The following is a 9,331-nucleotide window of genomic DNA, read 5'->3' as shown; positions in this document are numbered from 1 at the left end:
TTCGCATCCTGTCCAGCAATGGCATTATATAGGTTGGGGCAGAGAGACATTTAAAAGGGGAAGAGGGAATCATTTTGAGGAAATCCTCACCTGGGTAGCAACCTCCCCACGGGGTGGGAAGCCGTCACTGCAACCAACCCATTTTCGTCGTTGTTGTTTTTCCTCGCATCTGTGAAGGCCACCCCTGGGTTTGAGCGCATAGTCACATAGCACTATTGTGAAAACAGGTCCTTGGACAGACACGAAGGAGACAGGATGTGCTCGAGCAAGGGCAGAGAGCATGGGTACCAGGATGGGTTGCCAGGACCTGTCCCAGCTCTCGCTGGTCTCCTAGACAACTGGCACCAGGCATTTCTGAAACAGCTGGTGGAGCTAGGGGTGGGGTGGGTGTTACTCTGCAAACAGGCTGTACCCATGACCCCGACCTTCTAATCCCAGGGTTTAACTGACTTCATTAACTCTGGAGGCCTCGAGGGAAAATCTCAGTCATTCCTTGTCAAACCATACTCATAAAAGCCCCCTTCTTGGGAGGTATGCAGGAAAACCTCATGCCCAAAGGCAGGGGATTGGAGGGGATGACCCTGGACGTGAACCATTGACTGACTTGGAAAGAGCAGGATCAGCCCCACCCCCTGCGCTCCTGAGGGCAGTGAGGGAGAAAACTGGGTGAGAGCAGAGCATGCTGGGTAGCCTGGCCGAGAGCAATGGGTCCAGCTGCCCACCCCCCACCATGGTTGCCATGGCAACCGAGGGAGGAGGAGGGAAGAGACCACTCCCCCTCAGACAATGGGAATCTATTCCAGGTCACCCTTGGCCTTATCTTGAGGAGCACTCCAAACCCTGTGTCCAAGGATTTGGGGGAGCAGTCACTTCAGGCCCTATCTGGGGTCCCCTTGAATGGAGGTACAGACAAGTTCCTCCCTGTTAGAAAATTCAGGCTCCACTTCTGCCTTCTTTTGTGGGGCACCCAGATCCCCCAAGATGAAGCACTGATCATGGCTATCCTGGGGGGATGGGGGCATTGCAGGCACAGGGAGGAGATGGCTCCTCTGGGGACAGAGCGAATATTTTATGAGTAATTTCCTATCTGGAGCAAGAACACTGAGCAGAGAACCTGTCAGTCAAGTCACCCAGATCAAGGAGTGGGGCTGGGCTTCCTCATGTGGGTGTGAGGATGAGGGCTGAGGGACATGTCAGAGCCACTGGGAGGCTAACCCCATAGGGGATTCTAGGAGGAAGCTGGGTGGGACAGGACCGCAGGACTTCTGCGTGCACCCTGGATCTCAGCCCAAGGCTCCAGCATCTGGGGGAGGCCCCCAGACTTAAGGACCTGAGTGTGGCTTCTGCTAAATGTGATGGCAGACCAGTGACTCCGCCTCTCTGAGCCTCAGTTTCCTTACCCTTAAAATGGGACGAGTCTGGAACATAGTAGGTACGCAGTGAGACACTTGTCCTGGTTATGACTCTGACACCACCAGACCTCCCCACACCCAACATCCCTTTAGAGCCTTCAAGTACCAAGGCATCTGTCAAGTTGGGAGCATAGGCCCCAGCCCCTCGCATCTACTCCAGCCCTCAGGCCTGGTCTGGACTCCAAATCCCAGCAGGCCAGGTCCTGACCAGACCAGGCCTGGGGGCTGGGATAGATGCAAGGGGCTAGGGCCTACGCTCCCAACTTGACAGCATCCTTCACGGTTTTCTGTACCGCCTTGCTCTGGAGCAGATCGGGCAGCAAGGCCTTCCTCCCATTCTACTGCAGCTAGGGTAGGCACCAAGGATGCTGTGGACAGCTGGTGACAATGGCCTTGTGGTGTGTGAACACGCAGCCTGGTCCTCACCAGGTGCTTCCAAAGAGCAGCTCAGTACTGTCCCAGCTCCACTGGGCATGAGCTCTGAGGCCCTGGTCAAGTTCCCTCTTCCCTCACTCCCTTTTCATCCATGCCAAACTGGCCCAACAGTATCCCGCACTACCTAGTGGGTCTCAATCCAGTCCCAGGAAGCGTCTAGAACAGACCCCGCTCTAGGCCTGTCTTTCTGTCTCTCCAGGTCTCCAACAGTGCAAGGGTTTGTGGGGGCGATTCTATCCTGCCTTAGCTCCAGGCAGTGAAACTTCCCCTTGCTTCGCTCTTCTGTGTGGGCCAGAAGCTAAGCTAGCCCAGCTTTCTCGTCTCACAGATTGAGAAAAATACAGTTCAAAGGGGGGGGGGGATAACTCTCTCAGTCTTGCGGAGGGCGCTCTGGCTAGGACTGACCCTTCTGCATGCCACACTGCCCCAGAGGGCTGGACACCCCAATGCCACTCGTGTCAATTACTTTTCTATCATTGGGACCAGATGCCTGCTAAAAGCAGTTTAGGCAGGGAGGATTTGTTTTGGCTTGATGCTCAGGGGACACAGCCTTTCACGGTGGGGAGTGGAAGGCAACGTGCTCGGAGCTGCAGAGCCTATGGTAGCGGTGGTAGCAGAAGCCGACAAGCAAAGAGCTCGGATGAGTTGGGCTCTGGCTCCAGCCCACTAGGGATACTCAGGTCTGTGGGAGATAGCCCACATTCCAACTAGAACACCCCGGTAGGGATGTGGAGGTCTAGACAGCTCAGCTCCCCAGCTAATGATGGGGGCAGGAGTCTGGCCTAGGAAACGCCCCAAGTCTGAGCACTCTAGGATTCTGAGGGGGACCTGAGGTGCCTGGGTAGCTGTGTAGACCCCATCCCAGGGCCCCGGAAGGAAAAGTCCAGCTAGTCCAGGGGTAAAGTTCCACTTCACAGATGAGGAGATGATGGGGAGGGAGGTTGTCACTTGCCTGGGGTCAGTTAGTAAGCCAGGGACTGTGGTACAAGTGGTCTCTTATCATACCCCAATCTCAACCCTGAGACCTGTTTTAAGGTTTCGGTGAGGGTCTTCTTGTCCCTGCCTGTTTTGATTCCATTGAAGGGACAACCATGGAGCAACTGCGTAGCCGATGTCTGGCTCCATGCTCCAGTGTCCCTCTTTGATTTTCTGCTGGCTGTGAACACATACACTTGTGCAAGACCTCGACTGGATACCTCACAGGTGCTCTTTCATCTCTTTAATAGCACGCGGACACAAACCTCATCCTTCCCATTTTAGAGATGAAGGAACTGGGGCTCTTGTAGGACAAAGACCTCGGGGCTCCCGACTGTCCACCAGATATGGAGCACCCTGGAAATCCTTCTCTACTCCCTTTTCTATCCTGACACGGAACTCCAAATACAATCTCCTCCACCCCTCTCCTGGCAAACCCCACCCTTCATGGTGACTTGCTCCGATCAAGCCATGGGGGAGGGGGCCACGAAACAGAAGGAATGAAGATGTATTTTTTCAGGTCTCCTTCTCCGGAAACCAGCTGGGGCTGGGTCCCTGGGAGGCTGGTATTTATGTCCTGCCTTTAATCACATTAGCTGACATATTCCAAACAAGGCCCGCAGACACTGTGTTAACGAGGACCCGGCTGTCTCTCCGGGGGATACCTGTGAGCAGGGACAGCTGCCCAGGAGAACTGTGCCTCCCTGGAGAGCTGCTAGCTCGGAAGCGGAGCTTCAGACAGGCTGTGCTGTGGCATGGCCCTTATGTTTCCCACACTCCGCTGTGAGCCTGGCACGTGTCCAGGGTGGCTAACACAGGATGGGGGGAGAAGGGAGACCACCCCAAGGTTTCATCTTTATTCTAAGGCATCTTGCCTCTGGTGGCTCACCTGAACCAAGGGCCGCATTTCACAGATAAGGATGCTGACATTTGCTGAGAACCTACTATGTGTGCAGGAGGGTGTATGGCTTTTTTTTTTTTTTCCACACAGCGTTTCTCTGTAGCTTTGGTGCCTGTCCCGGAACTAGCTTTTGTAGACCAGGCTGGCCTCGAACTCACAGAGATCCGCCTGCCTCTGCCTCCCGAGTGCTGGGATTAAAGGCGTGCGCCATCACTGCCCGGCTGGCTTCTTATAAGGGCTCTCCTCACTGCATACCTACTGTGTGCCAGGCAGATGATCTGCATAGGCTGGCTTGCTTAGCTCAGGCCAATATTCATTTGCTTGGCTCAACTTCCTGCGAAAGAAGCAGAAACTCAGCAGGAAGACGACTGACTTGCCCCAGGTCACATTCTTGCGAAGTGCCAAAGCAGAAATGAACTTGCTGGATCTTGCTGGAGCTTGGATCCTGAACATGCCCCCAAAGGCATATGTGTCACAGGCTCGATGCCCAGGATGGAAGAGACTTTAGGAAGTGTGGCCTTGTAGGTGGCTTGTAGGTCATTGGGTTTTGTGCGAACTTGAACTCTTCTTGTGTGGTGTGTGTGTGAATTATCTATCTGTCTGTCTATCTTTCTAACTATCTATCCACACATATGTGTATATATGCATATGTGTGTGTTCATGTGTTCATGTATGATGTAGAATTGGTTCTCATTGTTCTTGAACTCCATGAACAATTGATCTTCTGTCTCCACTTCCCGAGGCTGATCCTATCAGCATGAACTGCCCTGCAGGAATCTCAGGCATGGATTGGGATTAAACCAAACCAAAGACGAAGGATAAAGTTTGATTAGTAGAGTGTTTGCCCGGCATGCACAAAGCCAGAAATGTAGAAAAACATGGGTGTGGTGGAACACGCCTATAACCCCAGCACTCAGGAGGTGGTGGCAAGAGGGACAGTCAAGGCCAACCATGGAGATATAGCAAGTTCGAGGCCAGCCTAGCCTCCACGAGACTCCGTCTCAAACAGTCTGTGAACCCAAGCAACTGCTTTCCTATTACAAGTGAATAACCTCAGGGGCTTCCTTATAGTGACAGAGAGATGAATCCCAAAGCTCCACAGGGAAATAGCGAAGGACACACAGCACGCATCCACATGGTTTGCAGCTCCTGAGCCAGGCTTTAAGCCTTCACAGCTTCCTCCAAGTTTACATTCTCCCTTGTTCACAGTGGCTGTGAGAAGCATCCATGGGGTCATAATCCGAACAAGGGCGGGAGGGAGAGGGTCAGCATGGGAGTAGAGGGGAGTGCCCACCCTGAGTTCCTCACAGCCCTCCTTACTCAGTATCATCTTCAGGCTCCTGGTCCCACGACCTGATGGGGGTAACCTTGGCTTTCTTGCTTCAGAACAGGTCAAGGATGTCCACGGATGTGAGGTGAGAGCCAAGCCCATTCACCATGCTCAGCTAAGGCCACGCCTACCTGCCTTGGTTGCCCCTCAGGGTGCCAAGCCTTATGGTGACCATCCCAAGGGCATAGAGACACTATTCATTCTTTTCTTTTCAAGGGGGACATCACTTTAATGTCCTTCCTGCTTGCCGTCATAGGGCGTGTGTTATACGAGTGTTCAACACTCACAGGGGAAGGGTGCCAGGACCCACAGATTCCAAAAGCTAAGAGTTCTCATTAGGAAACACCTCCATATTCGCACAAGGCTGGACCTTTCATATACTTAGTGTGTCTGTGTGTAACGTGCTTTTATCTTGGAGGGAATATGCATGTACACATGTGTTCGTGCAAATATGGAGGGTAGAGGTGTGCATGCAGGGTCTTCTATTGTTCTCCACCTTTGCTTCCAACTTCTGATTTCATCCTTTTTTCTTATTTGTCTGTGCGTTTGTTTGTTCGTTGTGTGTACTCACCCACGCCATGGAGTCACTTGTCTCTTCCCACAGACCATCGGGCTTGGCTGCAGGCAAGCCCTGTCTTAGGATTCTATTGCTGTGGTAAACGCCAGGACCAAAAGCATCTTGGGGGGAGAGGGCTTGTTTCAGCTTGGAGTTGTATTCTATCACAGAGGGAAGTCAGGGCAGGAACCGGGAAAGATGAGCTCAGCAGAAGCCGTAGAAGAATGCTGGCTTGTTCCTTCTGCTTTCTCCTACACCCTAGGACCACCTGCTCAGGAACAGCACTGCCCACAGTGTTCTGGATCATTCCATGTCAATCATCAACTATGAATCAAGAAAAACGTGCCTCAGGGTTGCCTACAGGCCAGTCTGGTGGGGACATTTCCTCAATTGAGGTTCCCTCCTCTCAGATGACTCCAGCTTGTGCCAAGTTGACAAAAACCCTAACCAAGACTTTATCTGCTAATCCATCTCAGCACTTGACACCACCTTGTTGTTTGAGATAGTCTCTCTCTGAACTTGGAGTGCACCAGTTGGCTAGATTGGTTGGCCAACAAACCTCAGGGGTTCTCCTGTTTCTACCCACCTCCCAGTTCTTGAGGTACAGACTTACACACCCAGCTTTTTTGGTGTTGGAGATCAAATTTAGGCCCTCATCCTTGTACAGCAATCACTGTGGTGTCTGAGCCGTCTCCCCAGCTCCTGAATACGTAAGAATTACATTTATTGTGTGTATGTGTGAGAGGGCATGAATACGAGTGTGCAAGAGTGTGAATGTCAGAGTGTGCACAGGGATGTGATTGTGCATGGACAATTGAATGTTTTTTATTGTGTGTTTGTGTATGCACCTATGTGAGCATATATGTATGTATGTGTGCATGTGTGTGTAGTGAATATATATATATGGAAGATACAGTATAGGCCAGCGAAAGGCGTCTGATGTCTTGCTCTCTCTTTTCCTGCCTCACTCCTTTGAGGCGGGGTCTCTCGCTGAAGCTGGAGCAGCTCCCAGCAATTCTCTTGGGATTGCCTTCCCATGGCCCTGGGGTTATGGGCATGAAAGGCTATACCCGGGGTTTTGTTTTGTTTTGTTTAAATGCTATTAACAATCCCTTGAGAATTTCATACAATCTATTTTGAGGATATGCAAAGCCAATTCTTCCTCCCACCCCAACTTCATGTCCTTTTTAATTTTCATTTTAATTTAACAACCCACTGACTCCGGTTCACACGGTTCACGTTCTTCTGCATATAGGGCAATCTGCTGAAGCGTGGTTGACCTACCAGGAGCTACACTCCTAGAGAAAACTGACTCTCCCCCCAGAAGCCCTTAACTGTGCCCAGCTCCTCAGTGAGAGGGGCTCACGACCCGCTCACCTGTCCCTGCTGGCTTCATCCTGTGCAGTCAGCCACAGCTATTGTATTCCCTAGTGCAAAGAAGACGCTGTTTTGCTCTTGTCTTTCCTGGCCTCTGGCTCTTAAAAATCTTTCTGCTGAGCCATCTCTCCAGCCCAGGGCTTTTAATGCAGGTGCTGGGGGATTGAACTCAGGTCCTTGTATTTGGACAGCAAGCCCCCACACTGGCTGAGCCATCTTTGAAGGCCCTTTGTTGTTGGTTTTTGTTTTTGATTTTGTTTTTTTTTGCAACAGGGTTTCTCTGTGTGTAGCTCTAGCTGTCTTAGAAATCACACTATAGAACAGGCTGGCCTTGAACTCAGGAATCCATCTGCTTCTGCCTCCTGACTGCTGGGATTAAAGGCATGTACTACTGTGCCTGGCTTACCTCTGTGTACTTTTGAAAACTTGTTATTCATTGTCTTTGTGGCCTCTTCCATAGCTAAGTCACCTCAAGATGACTTCTACTAGCTAATTCAATGGAAATATATGCAAATAGTTTTGTTATCTTGCTTAGGAAATAATAAAAGGCAAAAGAGCCCATGCCACTCAGTGTAGATGTACCCCTCCCAGGCCTCGTGGTTATGAGGACATGGAGGTGTGTGGGACACAGGAGGATGACAGTACTTGACTCCAGGCCCTGTACTTGAGGAAAGCACAATGAATCAATAAGTTAGGTAAATAATGCATCTGCACTTCCATTCTTTCATTTGATGGATGTGGCCTTCCCTGGTTCTCTGGGCTGTGAAAGCTTGGCTCCTGACTTGCTCTGTTGCCTGCGCCCCACCCCTTGGTCTGCACTGGTAACTGCACAGGGGAGCAGTCTCCATAAAGGAGGGAAAACTCTGTGCCCTTTCCACATGGTATCACAGAGAGCCTGGGGCCCCAGCTTCTACTCAGCCAACTTCCAATGAGCCTTAGAGCCTGTTTCTACCGTAAGTTCCATGTGCAAGCCTACTGCCTTCTTCTGTAGGGCAGGCTGAGGTTCAGAGAGGGTTAGCAACTTGCCTGAGGTTACACAGTTAAGTCAGGTGCACTACCAGCCTAGAACAGGGGGATTTTGATGTCTCTTTTGAAAGGTTTACCACTCTGCTAGGACCCCTCGCTGTGGGTATCCCTCCCTGGGTGGGCCTTGCTGGGTTTCTTGAACGAACACCTCCTTTTCTCCTGCATCTGGCCAACAGGGTCAGCTACGAGGATGCCTTCTGGCTATGTGCAAAAATAAACTCAGCATGCAGCTTTCTGGGAAAGGAGGGTGTGTGCTGGGTGGGGAGTGGGCAGGGCACCTGGTCCTGAGTTGTCGCAGGAGACCAGAGCAGTGAGGACACACAAAGGAGAGGCCACTGTGTCAAGCATCAGAACTCAGACACGTTGCCACCAGAGCCCTTGCCCTGTGTCCTTTGCTTTGGAGTCAGGTTGTGCTGGGTTTGAATTCCTCAGCTTCTCCTCCAAGGTTGGAGCCATTTCTGTGTCCACAGCAGTTCTACATGGTGCCAAACCCCACCATAGTCTCACACCTGATAATGTTCGTCACAATTTTAGGTAGGTTAAAAACAGATCAAAAGGAAAATAATGTAAAACTCAAATTTCATAAAGATGTTTTGGGCTGGGCGGTGGTGGCGCACGCCTTTAATCCCAGCACTCGGGAGGCAGAGGCAGGCGGATCTCTGTGAGTTCGAGACCAGCCTGGTCTACAAAGGGAGTTCCAGGACAGGCTCCAAAGCTACAGAGAAACCCTGTCTCGAAAAACAAAAGAAACAAAACAAAACAAAACAAAAAAAAAGATGTTTTGGAAGCTGGGCAGGGTGGAACATACCTGTAAGTCCAATAATTTGAGTTTTGTTTTTTTAATGGGAAGATGGCTCAGTGGGTAAGGTACTTGCACAAGTTGGAGGATCTGGGTTCAAATCTCCAGCACCAATGTAAGTAGTCCATCTGGGGTTAGGCATGGTGGTACACACCTTTAACCCAAGCACTTGGGAGGCAGAGGCAGGCAGAACTCTTTAAATCTGAGGCATGCCTAATCTACAGAGAAAATTACAGGTCAGTCAGTGTTATACAGAGAGATCTGTCTTAAAAAATTAAATTATATTAAATTAAAAATGGCCCATCTCTAATCTCAGCATTCCAGAGTCAGAGACAAGTGATCTCTATAAAAAAGATTGACAAGCTAGACTAGATAAACTGGCAAGCTCCTGGTTCAACGAGACCCTGTTTTATTTATTTATATATTTTTTATACACTTAATTTATTTTTTCTTTTTTTAAAATTTATTTATTTATTAAAGATTTCTGCCTCCTCCCCGCCACCGCCTCCCATTTCCCTCC

Source organism: Microtus ochrogaster, chromosome 10, assembly GCF_000317375.1.
Source record: "Microtus ochrogaster isolate Prairie Vole_2 chromosome 10, MicOch1.0, whole genome shotgun sequence".
Classification (NCBI taxonomy): domain Eukaryota; kingdom Metazoa; phylum Chordata; class Mammalia; order Rodentia; family Cricetidae; genus Microtus; species Microtus ochrogaster.
This window is presented reverse-complemented; position numbering follows the sequence as displayed.